This window comes from Camelus bactrianus, chromosome 1, assembly GCF_048773025.1.
Source record: "Camelus bactrianus isolate YW-2024 breed Bactrian camel chromosome 1, ASM4877302v1, whole genome shotgun sequence".
NCBI lineage: Eukaryota > Metazoa > Chordata > Mammalia > Artiodactyla > Camelidae > Camelus > Camelus bactrianus.
Genome location: NC_133539.1, coordinates 37,922,678 through 37,944,279, shown reverse-complemented (window position 1 = coordinate 37,944,279; position 21,602 = coordinate 37,922,678).

The following is a 21,602-nucleotide window of genomic DNA, read 5'->3' as shown; positions in this document are numbered from 1 at the left end:
TTTTCAGCATACAGATCTTTGCATGTATCTTGATAGACTTACAACTAAGTATTTCATGGTACTTGTGTTACAGGAAATGGTACAATAAAATCTTTAATTTTCAATTAGTTATTTTTCATACTTGAAATATAATCAACTTTAACATATTGCATCATTGCTGTGACATTATTAAACTTATTCATTATTCAAATAACTTTTTTGGTAGATTTTGTGGCATAGTCTACATAGACAAACAAGTTATCTGTAAATTGGGGATTTTGTTTGTTTTCTTTCCAGTATGTATATTTTGTATTTATGTATCTTGCTTGATTGCACTACCTACCTAGTACCTCCGGTATGATATTAAATAGAGGTATTTACTTAGTGGTGAGAGTAGTCATTCTCACTTTGTTTCAAGCTTTAGGTAAAACTGATTAGACTTTTATTGTTAATTATAATATTAGTTGTATTTTTTGTGTGTATATTATTGTTTTTGATGCTGTTTAGGGGGTTGAAGATATTCTCTCCTTTTCCTAGGTTGTCTAGATTTTTTATCGTGGGTAAATGTCAAGTTTTGTTAGGGAACTTTGCTGCATCTTTTGGAATGTGGGTGTTCATCTTTTGTCTGTTAATATGGTGAGTTTCATTGATATTCAAATATTGAATCAACCTTACATTCCTGAGATAAACCAAAAATTGGTTATGATGTATTGTATTGTATTTTACATATTGCTGGATTTCTGTTCTATATATTGCTGTTTTTATTGAAGACTTTTGTGTGTTCATGAGGGATATCAGTCTATAATTTTTTCCTCACTTTTTTTTTACTAAGGTAATGATAGTCTTCTGAAATAATTCAGAAGTATTCCCTCCTCTTTCATTTTTCTGGAAGAGTTATATACAATTGGTCACTTTTCTCCTTTCAGTGTTTGGTAGAACTCATCAGGAAGTCTATCAGAGCCTAGGATTTTCTTAGATTGAACATTTTTAAGCTACAGATTCAATATCATTATTAGATATAGACCTATTCAGATTATTGCTTCTCCTTGGATGATGATGACTAGTTTGAATTTTTCAAGGAATTATATAATCCCATCTAAATCTTCAAACTTATGGTCAAAAATGTGTTGTGCAGATGGTCCTTGACTTGCAGTGTTTCAACTTATGATTTTTCTACTTAAAAATGGTGATATCCATTCAGTAGAAACCATACTTGGAATTTTGAATTTTGATCTTTCCCCAGGCTAGAGATACACAGTATAATACTCATGATACTGAGGGAGCTGCAATTCCCAGTTAGCCACAGGACCACAAGGGAAAACAACCAATATACGGACAATTATTCTGTACCCATACAACTGTCCGGTTTTTACTTTATATGGTATTCAATGAATTACATGAGATATCCAACACTTCATTATAAAACAGGCTTTGTATTAAATGATGTTTGCCCAATTTTAGACTATTTTAAGTGTTCTGAGCAAGTTTGACATATGCTAGGCAAAGCTATGATGTTTGTTAGGTTAAGCTTTTACATGCTTTCTCAATTTAAAATATTTTCAATATGCAGTGACTTTCCTGGGACATAACCCAATTAAGTGGAGGAATATCTGTACTCCCTTATTATTTTTTAATATCAGTAAGGTATGATGTGGTTTCTCCTCCTTTTCTAATGCTTGTAGTTTGTATATGCGTGGGTGTATGTCTGTCTGTCTATTTCTCTTCACCTTAGTGAGAATTTTATCAATACTAGGGGTATTTTCAAAGAACTGCTTTTTGGTTTCATTGATTATTTCTTTACATTTTTAGTTTTTGATTTGTTTTCAGTTTTATTAATAGACTGTTCTTTAATAAATCTTTCTTTCAGCTTGTTTGAGTTTAATTTACTTTTATTTTCTTGTAGGTTTTTTGTATATATTTTTATTTAAGTATAGTCAGTTTACAGTGTGTCAATTTCCAGTGTACTGCATAATGTTTGAGTCACACATGAACATACATATCTCATAGATTCTTAAGTGAGGCTTAGATCATTGATACGGACTCTCTCTTCGAAGGAAGAATTTAGTGCTATCATTTAACTGCACACTGTGAATTTTTAATATATTATATGTTAATTTTTATTTGATTCAAATATAATATTCCTTTTTTCTCTTTGACCAATGAGTTACTTAGAAGCTTATATTGTTTAATTTACACATGCATGAGACTTTTAAATTATTTTAATTTAAATGTCTAGTTTTAATTATTAATGTCTAGTTTAAGAACGTTAAGGTCAGTGATTTAATGAAATTAATATCTATCCTTCTTGAGTTCATCAGCCCTTTCCTATGAGTTAATGACAGACTTCCTACTCACCTAGAAATATCACCTCTAAATTTAGACTCTGCATTACACAAGTAGACAGGGCTAATGATTGCAGAGGACTCATGCAGTACACCCCATCTTCTTTTCAACGTATACCAGTAGTCTTTCCTCAACCTTCTTCTAAGAATCCTTAAGTGACCCACAACCCAGATCTGGTCTTTTGGAAGAAACGTCAGAGATTGAAAGTGTTTGTATACCAAGGAAAAGGACCCTATCAGGCAGTGATAGCAATAGGATAGTGATGAAACCTAAGGAAATTTGTTCTTGAATTCACCTTTCACTTAAAGTATATAACACTCAAAGTACTAGAAAATTTTCCGTATTTTTGGAACCCAAGCTGAGGGTCCCCCTTCAAAACTTTTTGATAAAAATAAGTGCACATTATCTGATTTGAAAAACTTTAATGAGTCATTTGTTATTCGTATTTTCATTTCTTGACATAAACACTAATATTTTGAAATATCCTGTTTGTGAGTCATTATAGAATTAATTGTCAGTGACAAATTCTGCTTTTTTCATATTATGGAAAAAGACTATTGTGAAAGAGGAAAGAAGATAAGAGAATAAGCATAAACATAGATGTTTAAAAAATTGGGAATTTAGGAACTATTACATTTGAAAGCTGTGTACCTGGAATTGAATCCTTTAAAATTATGCAAGACACAATTTCTTTAGAAATCTTTCCATATCTCTAGAGATAAAACAACCCATTTTTGAAGAGTCATAAGTTAATTAAGGCAAAGGTTGAGCAGAACACCTGGCATATCATCCATATTCCATAAATATTTACTGTTTTTATTATTAATGAGATGAAACCAATGGTGAGTTAGAATATGGAGGCTGGAGAGGGAGGAAAGAGTGAAATAAATATGCAGCATACTGATAATATGGATTGATTCAATTACAACGTTTAACACAACTGGAGAGATAATTGCTGAATTACTGTTATCATTTTTTTGTATCATTCTTAAGTATCTAGAATAGGATAGATTTACCTATTATACTTGATGTTACCAGAAGGTATCAAAGCCAAAGATATTCAGTGTTGGTCACTGAAGTAATGTTTATATTCTCTGAGTAACAGGTATATACAAAAATAATGTTTCTTTACGAAAATCAAGGATCCTGAATTATATTCTTATTTTACTAAATGACTTCCATTTATTTATAAATATAGGATACATGAGTACCTTCAAAGGACTACAATATTTATAGTTATTCTCTATTCATCCACGTGTTCAAGAAATTCTGGGGGGTATTGCAAAGATGTTGGAGTAGAAGGACTCATAGCTCATCCTCTCCCACAAAGACACCAAAAATTACACCTACAGACTGAACAATTCACACAAAATACCTACTGAACTTTGAAAGAATATCTCTTACCTCAGAAATTCAGGAAGGTTCCTCACAAAAACAGGTAGGAGAAAAAAAAAGAAAAAAAGAAAAAGGAAATCAATGTGGGACCTGTCTCATGATGAGAGAGTGGCAAAGGAGGAAAAGTGCCCCCACTCTGGGTTGCCCCCTCTCCATCAGGGAGGTCAGCAGGGACAGAAAGGGAGCTTCCAAGCCTCAGAGGAGATAGAAGCAACTGCTTGGCAGGCGGAACTGAGAGAAGCCAGCACAGAGGGTCCTTGTAATCTCTAGACCAAGACGTGAGCCAGCGGAGGCAAGCCAGAACCTCCATAAAAAGCACTCTTGCTGTTGCACATGGTGGGGAAGGGAGAATGGCAGCCAGGCCATAGCCACCTTATCAGCTATCCCAGAGGGCGTTTTTCACTGAACTAGAACAAATAATCCTAAAATTTATATGGACTCACAAAAGACCCAGAATTGCCAAAACAATACTGATGAAAAAGAACCCTTCCAGACTTCATACAATACTTCAGAGGTACAGCAATCAAAACAGTGTTGTTCTGGCACAAAAGCAGACATATGGATCAATGGAACAGCATAGAGAGCCCAGAAATAAACTCACAGACTTAGAATCAATGAATCTTTGACAAAGGAGGGAAGAGTATACAATGGAGAAAAGACAGTCTCTTCAGTAAGTGGTGTTGGGAAAACTGGACAGCTGCATATAAATTAATGAAGTTAGAATACTCCCTCACACCATACACAAAAATAAACTCAAAATGGCTTAAAGAGTTAAATATAAGACAAGATATTATAAACCTCTTAGAGGAATCCATAGGCAAACTATTTTCTGGCATAAATCTTAGCAATGTTCTCCTAGGGCGGTCTACCCAGGCAATAGAAATCAAAGCAAAAATAAACAAATGGGACCTAATTAAACTTATAAGGTTTTGCACAGCAAAGGATACCATAAGCAAAACAAAAAGACAACCTATGGAATGGGAGAAAATATTTGCAAATGATGTGACTGACAAGGGCTTAATTTTCAGAATATATAAACATCTCATACAACTTAATTACAAAAAAACAACCAACCAAATCCAAAAATGGTCAAAAGGCCTAAACAAGCAGTTCTCCAATGAAGACATACAAATGGCCAATAGGCACTTGAAAAAATGCACAGTATAACTAATTATCAGAGAAATGCAAATCAAAACTACAGTAGTATCATCTCACACCAGCCTGGTCATCATTAAAAACTCCACAAATGATAAATGCTGGAGAGGGTGTGGAGAAATGGGAACCCTCCTACACTGTTGGTGGAAATGTAATTTGGCGCAGCCATTATGGAAACAGTAGAGAGATTCCTCAAAAACTAAAATGATAGAGCTCTCTCACTCCTGGGCATATATGTAGAGGGAACTGTAATTCAAAAATATACATGCACCCCAATGATCATATCAGCACTATATACAGTAGCCAAGACATGTAAACAACCTAAATGTCCATTGACATACACTGGATAAAGTAGTTGTGGTATATTCATGCAATGAAATACTTCTTAGCCATAAAAAAGAAGAAAATAATGGTATTTGCAGCAACATGGATGAACCTGGAGATCATCATTCTAAATGAAATAAGCCAGAAAGATTAAGAAAAATAATACATGATTTTACTCATATGTGGAATCTAAAAAAGAAAAAAAAAAAAAAAAGACACTAATGAACTTGTCTCCAAAACAGAAATAGACTCACAGATATAGTAAACAAATTTATGGTTACCAGGGGGAAAAGGGGTGGGTGTTTGAGATTTGCAAATATTAACTTCTATATATAAAACAGATAAGCAACAAGTTTCTTCTGTAGCATAGGGAACTATATTCAATATCTTATACTAAGCTAACATGAAAATGAATATGAAAATCAATATATGTATGTATAGATATTACTGAAACATGATGCTTTATACCAGAAATTGACACCTTGTAAACAGACTATACATCAATAAAAATTTTTAGAAGTAAATTATATAACTGCATCCCTGCAAAAGTAACTATAACTAATGTAAAATTTACCCTTGAAGAAGATGATGTTGTGAACAACTATGAATGTTTTCCACTTTTATATGACTTTTATAATTGGTTTAATTTTGAGGAAGTCTACATTTGAGTATGTTCATGAATAAGTTAACTGCACCATGTGCATTCAAATTAAATAATACTACATAACTGATAGAATTGTGAAGTGCTATCTATCTAAATGTTCATATAAGTCTTTCAAAGACAGTGATTTTAATATGAATATAATACACTCATGATCCAGTTCACTTGTTTAATGAGATAATTTCTGGAATACATGATTAGGGATGCATCACTGGCATTTAAAAGGCTGCTTCTCTTTCCCAAACACTTAATTATAATGACCTAGTAGCCTTCTCATAAATACCTTAATAACCTCAGCTGTATGATGTCCTAAATTATCAATTACTTGCATGTCCTCCTTCTCATATATAATCTAAGTTTATGACAACCTACTTTATCTAGTCACCCGGGTTACACTCTTCTTTGAACAACTACCCTCCTTCCCTATTGCAACGTACATAGGTAATAAGGCATTAATTTTTATTAATTTTTGCCACATGGGGTTTTTCAAATGCATTTATTATTATTAATTGACCTATCTTTCTATTATATCTGTCACCATCTTAATTAACATGTTGAAATAAATATGTTTGTTCTGTGCTCCCCTTGCACCAGAATTTATTATTCAGCAAAACTAACAAGCATGAGTACCTTATTGTGACTTGAGTTGTGTGATAAGAAGAGAATGGACAATCCCACTCTTGGTGTAACTAGCCTTGTGGGCATTTCTGCTCTGCACAGTTTTGAAATGTGTTGTGATGGCATAACAAAGCTCAGAAAAGGTAAGGGTTCAGTGCTGGAGAAAGAAACGATTTCTTGATATTAAGGGCAGGAAGTGATTTAATAAAAGATGAGGTGTTTACAAAATGGTTGGCAGTTTTGTAAGTCACTCAATAGGAAGGGCAAAGTGGAGAGTGAATATACATAGACGGTGTCCCATTTTGTATGGTCATAGCTATGTCCACTTATCATTTTAAATTTCTCACCCTTTGCATATAGTGGCCCCCAAATTCAGCCAGTTATAAAAAGTTATATTCTGAGGTGAATTTGTATTGTGTCGAGTTAGACTTCCTATTAACGTATATCTATAGATCACTTCTTTCATTTTTTTAGGAGAAACATACTATATATGTAAAGAAAATACCCAACTCATTGAAGAATTTTATTTTAGTACTTTGGGACAATTTTTAAGATGTAAATAGGAAAACTATCAAACCTAAAAAGTGTGCAAACCTCATAAAACAGTATGAGAACCAAAATTTGCCTTTATATAACTTCATAATTTTTTCTGTTCTTTGTTTTTATTTTCTGAAAGAAGAAATAGAACTATTGTGATTACCAATGACTATCAAAAGCATTAATGGTTTATAACAGTGTACTTTTCAGATTAATAGACTTCACTGTCTAATTAATGGTTATTAATAAGAATAAATACATTATGCGTGCATGCTTTAATTATGAATGTGGAATATTTAGATTTGACACCTTAAATGTTACCATAATTTGCATATGTTTCTACTTTAAGACAGGGATTGACAAACTAGAGCCCACAGGCAAAATCCAGTTCACCTCCTCTTTTGTAAATAAAGTTTTATTGGAACATAGCTGTCCTGCTTTCAGGATAAAATGGCAAAGTTTAGTAGGTAGAACAGAAACCTCTGACCCACAAAGACTAAAAGTATTTCCTAGTTGGTCTTTGTAGAAAAAGAAAAATATACTGACCCTTGTTTTAAAATCTTTCTTAGGGATCTAAGTCAAAAAAATACCTGGGTGATTCCTTAAGGAAATAGAGAGTTTGTTAGTTCTTCATTTGCAATATTGAATAGTTATAAAAGAAGCTCTTTTTTATGGTAACTTCTTAAAAGTCACTTTCAAATAATATTTTCAGAGAAAACAGAAACATTTAACACAAATTCGGTTTGATTTGTTTTAGAAGAATTTAAGTGTAGTTCAACATTTTCCTTGAAGGTACTCAAGTGATCTCAAAAAAAAAAAAAATACAATAAATCTTACATGTCATCACCTAATAATTTATTGAGCAAATCAATTCCTACCGAATGCAAGACATATAAACATGTGCACATGTGCTCATAAGCCCACACATGTGCATGCACACTTGTACACACACACACACACACACACACACACACATACTCAAGCACAGTTTTTTACTATGGTGAATCTTAAGCAAGTGAACCCTGCATTATTGCCTTTTATTCTGTTATTCATGACATACCACAAAAGCACAGCATCCCAAAAGAAATGAGAAAACTAAATCAAACTTGATACAAAACCAATGATCTCATCCATGGAGCACTTAATTTTCAAGACAGAAAAGAAATGTTTATAGTTTCTTCTTGCGAATCAGAGACCACTCCCCCACATGAATTCAACTTCAGTCTTTCAAGTTTAGTGTACATGTGGATATCTAAAATGCTTTGAGTTTAAGTGGTTTTGAGTTCTGTAATGCAAAATTTGAGCGTTGTTCTCAGAGGAAACACTTCCTGGCAGAGCATCAGGGAAAGAATTTGTGATTGTAGCAGGGAGATCAGAAATTCTCATTGCATTAGGTTTTCATCATTCTATGGGAAGGGCTGTTGTCATTGCTGTGTCAAAAAGAGGGACAGATCTGTACCCACAGCTTTAGTGAAAACCTAAGATCGATGAGGCTGTATACTTTTAACATAGTAATATGTACTTTTCTTAGGCATCGGCTAAAATAGTAATATTGAAACCAATCTTTTTACTCATTTTGTATTCTATCATAGTTAAAATACATAGTACTTTTATTCATTATCACTCAAGTAAACATTGACTACTTTCAGTTTTATTGCAGAAGTTGGTAAATATAAATAGGACACCAAGCCATTTTCCCTCTCTTCAGAAAAAAGTGTGTGTTCACTACTGGTTTTTTAAACAGTAAAATACTGTCAGTTGATCAGTTACCAAATAGGACAACATAGATCATGCCATGATGTTCTGTGCTTGATTTCCTGTCTTAGTAATCTGAGAGAGTCTAAATTGAAAGCACATATTCCAAATGTTTTTACAATGGATGAGAATATGTATGTAAACAAGTATGGTTTCCTTATCATATAGTTTTAATAAGCAATAATCTTATCCATGTTATGTAGAGAAATACTTTTGGTGACTTAGAATACTACTATTGTTAAAGAGATATATTTAGCATCTCTAGCATGCAGAAAGTTCTCTTCATATTCTTTCTATTTTACTAGTTTTATAGTTTCCAAGTTTATAGAAGAAATATCCCCAAGGCAAAGAAATCACTTTTATGAATATATTATGCTTATTAAACTTAAAGTATCTAATAGAGCACATCAGATATATTTGTGTATATGTGAGACTGGGACATTGTGCTGTACACCAGAAAGTGACACATTATAATGGTACTTCAATTAAAAGCAAAGAGCACACAAATATACTATGAACATTTTAATAACAATATTGAGAAATAGTCTTTAAAAATGTCACAGACTTGAGGAGTGTCTAAGCAGAGAAAGATAGGAAAAGGGTGTTGTTATCTGTTTGCACCAGGCTTCTGGAACCCTTCAGAAGAGTGAGGCTTGAGCCATTGTTTTGAGGAGGAATGGCTGAGGTCCAGCGTCTAATAAATCAAGGGCTTACGTTCTTTTGGTTCTCTGGCTATGATCCAGCTGAAGTAATTATCCCTTCCCACCCTCTTCCCCTCAGTAACCATAAGTTTGTTTTCTACATCTGTGAGTCTGTTTCTGTTTTATAATAAGTTCTGGCTTACTTCACTTCAAATGACATTTTTTCAAGTATGACTCTACAATTTAAGGAAAGTGACTTTGTTCATTCAAGATGTCTTTTGGGGGTTTTACATTAATAGTTTGGTACATTACATTATTTGATTTTTGCATTCTTTGTATAAACTTTATTTGGTCACAGTATATTTTCTGTATGTATAAAGTTGCAACCAATTTGCTAATATTAAAAGTATATATATATTGTTGTGGGTTCATGATAAGATTAGCTCATTTAGAAACTTAACCTCAGGGAATATGCTGTCAGGGACCCACCAGAGTGATCTTCCTCAAGATTTTTTTTTAATATATTTTCCTTATGTTGGAAAATCTGACTTCTCTTCCAAGACTCAGATCTTGATCAATACCTCTTCTATTTTTGTGTAAATTGTCTCTCCAAATCCAATCCTCTTTATCTAATCTATCCACACACATCTCTACTCTTCCTTTCTGGCTTCCCCAGTCCTAGTCCTAAAACAGTAATTTCCCTAGGTGAAAGTAGTCTTAAGTCTTGGTACCAGAAACACATTCAAACTAAGGAACAATCTATGAACTAATGTACATGAAAAACTCAGCTTTGAAAATCTATTGCCTGGTAATGTTTCTAAAATGTGTTTAGAGACCTAATTTATTTCTTCTCTGTATTGAAGACCATTATTTGAGCAGAGGGTTGAGGAAGGGCACATAGGACAGCAGGGAAAAGTTAAAAATTGTTATTTATCATGAGGGTAAGCCTTGGTAAAAGTAATCAGTACTTAATCAAAATTATTCTGAAACTTCACATTAAATTTGGATAATCTGTCAATAAAAGTTTTCAGTACTATTGTTGGTGTCTTATTCTCACCCCTACCCCCTTTCAGATAAGTTTAATGGAAAGCTAGAACTGGCTGCATTGAGGATTGATAAGCAGTTCATAATAGGAAATGATACAGAAAGTTAATGAAAATGTTGATAATGCTTATACTATAGATCCCTTCTAAAAGTAGCAAACATACTTATTTCATATCTAACTTTGCAGAAACCTCTGTCTACATTGGGACTGTCATCTCATCATTTATTTTTTATTTTAAAACAAATTGAGAATAACCTCTATTATATGCATTGATGTTAAGGTTTATAACAGGAAGTACTTTATATGCCTATTAGGTGATGAATAATTGAAAAAGGAAAATGAGTTTGTTACTGCTCACTTGTGAAAATCTGTGTAGAAAGCTTAATTCATCACCTTTAACCCCAAGTTATATTTGTTATTTGCAATATCTATTTTGTAAGGATTCACAGGTTCTTGGAATCTTTAAGCACATCTTTCAGAGGAGGGGCATTATACAACCTACTAAAAAGAGCCACTCCTTACCTAGAGGATAAAGACTAATCTCTTTGTCACATTGCAGTAGGATTATATCTTGTTTCTTTGTGTGGGGTTCTACTTCCCTTTCTTTTCTCTCTCACTTTCATCCAGAGAAATATTTTCTTGAAAGAAAGAAAATACGAACTCCTAGAGCCTATCAAACTGAGTGCGAGAATAGTAAATTTTCCAGTAAGGTCGTTTCCCCATTTTGGGAGTGGCAATGAGATAGTCCTTGGAAAAGTGGGTAAGAGAAACCAAAGCAGCCCTTAGAAACAATTGGGAGGGGGAGAATAAGGGCAAGGGGATCAGTTTCAGAAGGCTAAGGGCGTCAAATGGAAGGAACTAAGAGGATGACTTATTTCTGAGTTTTGCCTGCACTTTGTTGCACCAACTCATTGTTTTTTAAAAACCAATTTGTTCAGAATCTTGGATAATCATAACTTGTACTGTCGAAACAAGTTTAGGGTTTTTGATTAACTTGTGTATATATGAGTGCATGATACAAATTGAAAATCGTGACAATATAAGATGTTACTATTTGAGTAGCACCGTAAGTATATATTGAGTCATAAAATTTTAGAAGAAATAAGGCCTCGGGAGATATCTTACATCATTTCAAACAGGGTAAGCTTTATTTCATTTGCATAAATATTATCATAACTATGTTTAAATATATTCCTTTATAATACTGATCTTTATAAATTTTGGTGTTTTCCTAACTTTTATTTTTGTTTAAAATTTATCTGGAGATGATGCATGAAAGTAAATGTTAATGTATCTAGGATGGTCTTTGTGAATATTAAGTTAAAATATTTATGAGTTTGTTATCACTAGTTCTCAGTTTTTCATTGTTTCATATCTAAAGCAAAGCCTGGTTGGCTCATGTAACAAGGTGTCTCCAAAATTTATAAAGGATGGACTTTTTAGTCAATGATGCCTTTACTGTGGAGTTTACTCCACTAAGCCCATCTTTACTCAAGTTAGGGATAGAGGTGGAGTGTAGGGGACGAAGGATATGGGTGGGTGAATGAAAGACATGTAGTTGGATGTATGAACTCAGCTCCTGTCAAGGAGTGCAAAGAGTCAAATGGCCCATTCTTTGTTTGGATACTGTGGGAGAACCAGTGCCACAGGGAATCCTATATAAGCCTCCTGCATGGTCAAAGGCATCATTTCTGAAAGGAAGAGAAGGACTGAGTCTGAACTTCAAAGTCTTCCCATTCCCAGGTGATTTAGAAAGTCTTCAGGAATTCCCATAGGCCATATGGGGGCAGTGAGTAAATGTCTAGGAAGCCTACCATGAGAATTTCTGTGGCAAATGACAAAGTGATGCTGCCACAGATGTGATGGGGTAGGGATAAGCCAGATGGAGCATGCAGGTGAGATTTATGAACAGTCTACAGCACCAAGCATGATTGACCCAATTCAGCCAGGAAAGGAAACTGAGCACTGACCAGAAAGAAACCAAAACAGTGTGCGCGCACACACACACGCACACACACGCACACACACGCACACACTCACACTTACTCACTCACTCTCATTCACTCACTCACACAGAGAGTCTCCAAGTCTTATAGCTTTTAAAATGCCTGGGAAGGACTAGGAAGGATTCAGAGGAACTAAAACACAAATCGTGCTAATAACCACAGATCACAAGAGATCATTGTTGACCTGCCTTTTCATCCAATATATTCAGAAGCAGTAACATCAGAAGAAAGAGGCATTATGAGACCATGAATTTGCCCAAGTGTGACTGAGTGACTTGGAAGATATTGTTTTAACTGGAAATAGTGATTGTTGTAAAGTAGCAAGCATGGCAGGAGAAAGGAAGTCAGTATCATTTATCTATAGAGAGTAAACAAGTTATATTTTCTTTGCAAATTTGAGTATGACATATCTAAATTGAGACCCATTTCATTACCATAGTGTGAAGTAATTGCAGTCACTTTGAATGCAGGTATAGACAATGCTCACAGAAAAGGGTGGAATGGGAGCAAGCAGAAGCACAAAAGACATGAATACTTAAAGGTCTTTTTGTGTGTGTAAAGAAATTAGAAATTGCTGGGAGCTCACAAAGCTATGGCATTTTGCTTATCCAGAGATTCCACCAGAACAGATGAGAAACAAGAATATGCTCCTCCTCTTATGACTCCCTTCTACCCTCCACCAACCATCACCATAGGTAAATCTATTCAGTGATTAAAATGCATGTTTCTGAGTTGAGTACCATCCTTTCTGGAAGATCACTGATGACAATATTCAGCTTTTGGCTCGCTTAACAGAAAATGCTAAGTTCAGATTGTTTTTGTTTTTGTTTCTTTTTCCCCAAGTTAACACAGTTTAAAACGAATCAATTATAGCTGGTGAACAGGGACTCAGTCAACAGGAAACATCATGGACTTTTTGACAGTAAAAGTAAATACAGATAAAACACTTTATTTCAGTAAAACATTCAGTAATAATTTTGCATTTTAAGAAGTTTTTTTTATAAGAAAAGCAGAAATTTAGAAGAAAGATGTAGATATGTCCTCATCCAACAGAGGTAAATTTTGTCTAAAAAAGGTGAAAATTTCTGTTACCAGCAAATGGAAAGTGTTAAAAAATCTTTAACCTCTCATATAAATCCTATAGTCAGTTTGTTTTGATGTTGCCATAAAATATTGGCATATATGCTCAGTGAAAGAGAGAGGTTGGAGAGAGACAGGAAGAGGAGAGAGAGAGAGAAGGAGACAAAGGCAGGAAGACAGAGAGAAGGAGAGAAAGAAAGAGTAAGAAAGGGAGAGAGAAGGAGGGGACGGAGAGAGAGAGTGAGAAGGGTTTTTTTTAAACTCTAATTTCCCACATTTCGTTTGCAGCTAGAAGTTAATTGTGATCAGAAATTTGTTGGTGTACACTGTTATTAAAATATCTGTAAATGGTCAAAATATATCTTTATCAACATAAAACTTAAATTGTGTGGTAATCTATGCTATGTTTTCTATTGAACTTTTTATGCAAGTACAAGAGGCAATGATTTATTTAAATTAAAAAAAATCTGAATTAAAAATATCTGACCATCCTGTAAAAGTGAGAAATATAGCCCCTCAATAGCCTATGCTGCTTACAAGATTTCATTTATTTAAAAATTAACAGTACAATTGTGTTACAAAAATTAGCCAGATGAATTTAGATTTGTAAAGGGTGCATTAGGGAGAAACAAAACTGAGAGAAAATTCACTAGAAAATTACATTGTGAAGGATTGTTAATGTTCCTTATTATTAGGATTAGTAGGCAATTGATGAAATCTTCAATAAAATCTTAGTCTAAAGACTTTAGGGGGTTGATTTATAGTATAAAACTCCATCCCCACATCTATATTTCCCTATCTAATTTACATAACAAATTAATGGTTTGGGGATTGAATGATTTTAAACCCCCAGTTCTTGAATTTGATTCTAGGAACTACATAGAGTTTACAAATAGCATAAAATATTACATATTCTATTTATTTACAATGACTCCTGTAATGAAAAAAGAATCTGAATTTTTTTTAATCATCAGCTTTCTAGCAAGCAATTGCTGTGTTGCTAGATAGGAAAAGGAATTTTCTTCATTGCAATTTAAGTTGTTAAATTTAGTTATTATTTGTTAGAGAAAAAAAAAGTATGAGTAGTTCTCCTAGTAAAATTATAGTCTTATCCTTTTGAGAATTCTAAAAAAATTACTTTCACTATTAAAGAGTACACTGTAAAACTATACTGGAAGTGTGATGCTTATAAAAAGTGTTCTCAGAAGAAGAAAGTTTTTGGGAGTCTAAGCTTGTACAGCTCACTGCAAACAAGCCAATAAATTGAGAGACCAGTTGTTGAGGCAAGGAATAGCAACTTTATTTGAAAAGCCACAAGACCAAAAAGATGGTGGATTAATGCGCCAAAGAACCATTTTGCCCAGGTTTGGATGCTAGTTTCTTTTATAAAACAAAGAGGAGGAGGTGAGGAGTTTTAAAAAAAAAAGGAGGGGGGATAAGTTGTTGCAAATATTTCCTGGTTCCAGCCAGACTTTGGAGGGTAGGGGATGTGTTCATTTCTCCTTTCCTGTAGCCATTTATAGGTAGGCCTGGTCAGGGTGATTCCTGAGAGCTAAACAAAGGTGTTTTAGCTTAATACTCAGGCATGGGAGGCAGGGTTCCCTGAGATGGGCCAATATGTATACTTAAAGCTTCAGGCAACATCCCTTAAGTGATCAACTTGTAGCAAAATTGAGAGAATACAAACGGGAAAAACACAGATCCAGTATGGAGCCATACTTGTTCTTCCCTGATACACAAATAGCTCACGGTGGTTTGACAGTATTCAGAAGGAAAATGTAAGGAACAGTTCTCTTTAGACTTATTTCACAGATTTAAAAATTATGATTTTCACATAATCATATTATGTTCTTAATATTCAATACAGTTGAAAAAATTTGGTAAGATTCTATAAAGCCAGCATTCATCAGTTCAATTCAGTCAAACAAATGGTAGCTTATTTCAATCAATGTATTTTCTCGTTTTTTTTTTCCCTTTTTTTTTTATTGAAATATAGTCAGTTTACAATGTTCTGTCAATTTCTGGTGTACAGCACAATGCTTCAGTCATACATGAACATACATATATTCGTTTTCATATTCTTTTTCACTGTAAGCTACCTCAAGATATCAAATATAGTTCCCTGTGCTATACAGTATAAACCTGTTTATCTATTTTATGTATACCAGTCAGTATCTGCAATCAATCAGTGTATCTTCAAGTTATTGTGTGTGATGTTTTTTAGATTGCATATTTTGATTTGTATTATTTTATTAAGCATCATGCTCAATATTCTAAAAAATGTATAATTTGCTCAAAATTGTTGTCTACCTGAAACATAAAAGAAGACATGAAGAAGTACCATAAATTCCAAATTTAAGAATAATGCTTAAAAAAAATAATGCTTTATATAATGGTTTTAACTAAAAAGTTAAGAATGGGTTTTAGAATTAGAATCTTGCTCGTTTGTAACACCTAATGAAAAAGTGGGTGTAGGCAATGGTCCTCACTGGCTGCTAACATCACTCTTAAAGAAAGAGACAACTGAAATCATGTAGTTTCTGAAAAAAAAAAGCACCTCCCTAAATACTGTGAAGTGTCTAGATTGTTGTCCGGTAGAAATGTAATCCCAGACACATTCTAATTTAAAATAGTTACTGACCACCTTTTAAAAGTAAAAAGGAACCAATGAACTTTAATTGTTAAAGACTACCTTCAACAATTGAAAACCACCTTCAGCAAGATGAAGTCCCTCATACTCGTTGTGTATGTGTGAAATCATATACAAGGTAACTGATAGAGCAATCTGTTAAAAGTAAGATTGATTGATTTAATTTCAGCTTTATTGAGGCATAGAAGATTGTAAGATAAAGAGTACATCGTGGTGATCTGATATACATAACATAACATTGTGAAAAGATTCTTTTCGTCTAGTTAGAAATACCTAGGATTTGAAGTACAAGTCTTGAAAAGATGTCCCTACTGGAGATCACATTTCAAAAGCGAGGCAATTTCCTTTGGCAATAAAATAAGCAAAATAGAAAACGTATGGTAATGCTAGACAAAAAAAGACAATAAAAACACTGGAAGATACACAGCTTCTCCCTGTACTAACCAAAACAAACAAACAAACAAATAAATCCACTGAAGAAACAATTTTACTGTACTGACAGAAGATAATAATGTTAGCTAGGAATTTTGCAGACCTCTCTTATTCCACAGTGTAAACAAAAGAAAATCAAATATGTTTATAAAAAATTACTTATCTTAAAAAATAAGAAAATGATAATCAACATATTTTAAATCATGAAATTCATTCAGAAACAAACCACAAAGCAGAACACAATGTTGTATATGAAAGATCTAAAACAGAGTAATTTTAAAAGGCTAAAAACAAAGACATGTGCAAAGTTTTAATATTGTGATCCATAATCTAAAAATATATATTTGGTTATTCAGATGACCAAAATATATTTCTCATATATACTTGGTCTTTGTCTATGGTTCCTGACTCACAGCTCCCCAAAGCCTTGAATTTCTTAAGTGCTGAGAGTGACAAAAGTGTCTCTTGTTATATAATGGGAGTGACTTTCGGACCCTACTTAAGGATGGGAGCTGGTTGGCTGGAGAACCAACCATGTGATTAGAGGGTTGGAACTTTCAGTCTCACTCACTGACCTCTAGGGCATACCTTGCCCTATGCATCTTTTATCTTGCTTCACCTGAGTTATATCCTTTTGTAATAAATCAGTAATCTAGTAAGTAATATGTTTCCCTGAGTTCTGTGAGCTGTTTTAGCAAACTAATTGAATGCAAGGAGCAGGGGTCTTTGGAAATTTCAATTTGCAGCTGATCAAACACAGGTAACCTGGCCTTTGGATTTGCAGTTGAAGTGGAAGGTGGTCTTGTGGGACTGAGAACTTTACCTGTGGAATCTGATTCTATCTATGGGTAGATAGTGGCAAAATTGAGTTGACTATTTAGACACTTAACGTGATAAATCTCCAACCATATCTAAAATTGATAATTAAGCTTTAGCATAGATTGTTACTTTCCCAAATTCACACAACTAAGTGATGGTAAAATCTGATTTTGATTCTTAGCATCTGGCTTGAAATCTTGTGCCCTAAACCACTAATGCAGCTTTATAGGTACTGTTAGATAGATGCAAATTGTATTGAGACTGTAGAACAAAACTACTGCATAAAAAAAAACATAATACGTAATTTTCTATAATTCTTGAAGCACTTTGCCTCATTAGGTAAACAATTTTACCTATTACATTGTATGATAAAGACTCTACGTAGAGTCTATTTTAGCTTTTAAAAAAATTACTGGTTGATGTTAAGTTTTAAACATGTGCCCTTCCTTAGATTGTGTCTGTAAGGTTTTGGAACACCTCGCTAATTCAGTAAAATAGCTCAAAGAAATTTAAGCTGTGTTGGTATACACACAAACACACTACTGTTACACTGATGGAAGATTTTCAATTTTCAGATAATTGTAATGTGTGGATGTAGTGTCTTGTCACTCTGCCTTTAGGTTTAGTGATATTGCCACAAAGAATTTAAAATCTGTAGAATTATCTTGCCAGTATCCTATTCCTTAGCATCTTAATATTCATCAAGGTGTTCCAGTTTCTGTTCCTCCCTCATCCCATAGGATGAAAATGAAACAGCTGTTGCCAATTCATAGCATATGGGCTTATCTTTTTCATTACAATGTATTTCCATCTGGGTACATTGGAAGTTCTTACAATAAAGTGTTTTTCTTTATAATCCAAATATCTGGTATATAAAAAGACCTACTAAAAGAGATGCATAATTTGTTAGCTGCATTTCCTTACACTGTTCTGGATTTTATAAATGTCTAAAAATATATAGTAACTACAGCTATGTTTTAGCTTGATGTTTTCAGAAAGAAAAATTAATTACATATTTAACATGGGAAAGCCATATGTTTGATAGCTGATTTTGGCATCAAAAGGAATTCCTTTGATATCAATGATTGCTTTGTGGAGGTTTGGGAAAACCTGCACAAAAAGATTGACAAAGAAAAATCAATGATAAACCCTTCACGATGAAAGAATTTTTCTTCAATTTTACTTTGTCAAAAACATCTTTAGCAATGTTATAGTGGCAAAGCTTTTCTTTTTTTTAGATGATCAATATATTTTTATAATTAATCTGCTTATTTCAGATTCTCTTTAAATGTGAAATCTAAATCTAATATACTCTGTTAAATTTTCAGTCACTCGAGTTTAGTAAATTATTAGTGAATTCTATCTTAGTGATTTATTACCTTTCATGGCTGTGCAAAAAATTGTTTGACATAACCAAACAAATGATAGCATAATCTACTACTCATATATTCTTTCAAATTGAAGTAATAAATATTATTATTATTTAATAAATATTTGGTAAATTAGTATTATCTGACACCAAAGCAGAGCTTCATGAGTGCAAGCCTATTTGTTTACTGCCATAACCTAAAATCTAGAATAAACATGGCATACTTCAAGAACATAAGTATTTGTTGCACAATTTGGACAAATAGCAGGAATACAATTAAGAAAAATCAGATCTTGATTGGCAAATAACAAGCATTTCTTTCTTTAATAATGACAATATTTTGCCATTCTTTAAGTTAAATAAAGGACCTCTTAATGTATATTTTTATCAAGTGTGAAATTTAGAATTTATTATTACGAATCTTTAAAATGCCAAGACATTTAAAATGAGTATTTAGATAATTCTAATTAACATGATGCATTTTGAATAATACAATATTCTGGAAATATTTTGTGTGTGCATTCGATTATTCATTTTACTCAGGAAACTATCATTTCTGATGTAGTAAACTGAAAAAAAAAGGAACAGTAATTTGAGTCTTAGCATTCAGAAGATGAGAAAAAAGAATGAGAATATTTCCAGATAAAAATAAGTTGTCAATGGAAAAAATATAATTTTTTTTATGAGCAAGCAAAGCTGTAGAAGAAGAAAATTACACCCAAACTGCCCTAACAAGAACAACAAAATAGCCTACCTTTTCCTAATTTTAAAGTGAACTGTAATCAAGAGCTTGTAAGACAAACACTACTACTGAATAGACATTGAATTCCTGGAAAAGGAAAGCACAGCAGTTCAAAATGTGAGCATGTGGGACAGCAACCACCAATGCAAGAGGCAGGAGATGCATTTCTTGGAAAGCTAAGATGCTCTGGCCTGAGAGGAAAACAAGAAAAACCCCTGAAGTCTTCTACATCAGCCATAAAATGGAAGGATGCAACAATGAGTGCAGCTGAGATGAACAGCTTCTAAAAATGGAGATTAGTAAGGAATTAAAAACATGTCATACAATCTGCATAGTCACTGCATAGTTTCATACTATTTTCTGTAATGTCTCTTTATTTTAGTATAACCTATTGACAAGAATTTTTGCTACTGTAGTTATTTCAAGAAGAAATGGTGTAAGATTAAGATTTGAAACTAATGACTTGGTTGGAGAAACATGTAAAAATGCAAATATACAGACATTAAATAATTGCTACCTATTTTTAAACTGAAGTTCTACTTTAGTAATTATATTAATTAATACTATTATGCTAAGTAATGTTACCAAGTAATTATGTTATACTAAGCATTATAAATGTGTTTATATATATATAAACCAAGCATTTATATGTTTTTGTCTATGACTGTAAACAGTTTTTCATTTTCCAAGCTTAGAGAAACAGGCTGTGTATATTGTAGATACATATTTTTAATCAAATTCAAGCTTCTTCTTAAATATACATTTGTGAGAGACAAAAAAGAAAAAAAGCTCAAATACAGGAATGTGACTGGATATGAAGGTCAAAATTTACCCATCAGAATCCATTCTGTTGGATGTTCAGTATGTTGGACATGCTTATTAGGTTTGCCAGTTGTTCAAAAATATAGACTTCTCATTAAACTTGTCGTTATTTCCATCTCGTTCCCAAACTTGCCAAATCACAAATTGAAAGAAAATGAATAAAAATATAAACTGAGAGAGTGAAGAGCACTAGAGGAGGCTTCACTGAACAGGAGATATCAACATGATCTTCAAGATGGAAAAAATGAGGAGAAATGACTGATCTAGCAGCATGGACTAATTTAAAATTGATCTGGTCTGCTAGCTACAACTATGTGGGCACCTAACACTCATGTTCATTTAAATGGCTTTGAATATCACTCAAATTAAAGCAAAAAGCCTTAACAGAGCCTAACCTGCATAATCTTCTTCCCATTACATCTCTGACCACGTTGCCAACCATCTCCCATGCATTGACTTTACTCTAGCAAATAAGGTTCCATGTAGTTCCCAGAAACATCAGTCAGACCTCTGCCTCAAATGCTTACACTCATTAGTCTCTCTGACAGGAATGATCTTAGAGCATCACTGCGGCTAGCCAAGTCACTTTCATATGCCTTCTCTTTACTCAAAAGTCACATCTCAGTGGCGGTCTGTGTGGCCACCCCCTCTAAATCCTCAAGCGTACCTCCACCCCATATCATCCTTGTATGCTTTGTTTTGTCTTCTTAGCAATTATCATTGACTAGTATAATATTCATTTTATTTATTTCTCATATTTATTATAAATTTCCCCTGTTACAATGAAGACTACGTTAGGGGAACTTTATGATTCCTACCACTGCTGTTATTACCTGAGCATCTCTTTCCAAGGATCTACATTTCTGTGTGATTATGTCCATCTTCCACAGAATAGTTAGTATTTAAAGGCTCCAGACCAGCTGAACACTGGTTAGAGTATCTTGGATCAGCATTAGGCATTTCATTGTTTTGTTGTATTCTGCTAAAAAAAAAAAATAATATGTAAAAATTAATTCAATTATTTGTTATAGAAAATTTAAACAAATAGTCTTTAAAGGAAATGGAAATTAGGTAGTATAAAAGGAAAAAAAGCATACATTAAGAGTTATTTTTAAGAAATAATTTGTTAAAGCACTTCCGAGAGCAGACAATAAGTGGGAAGGCACTAGGACAGCCTCCCAACAGTATATTCAGATAGTCATTCCCATATATAAACAAGCAATGTGTCT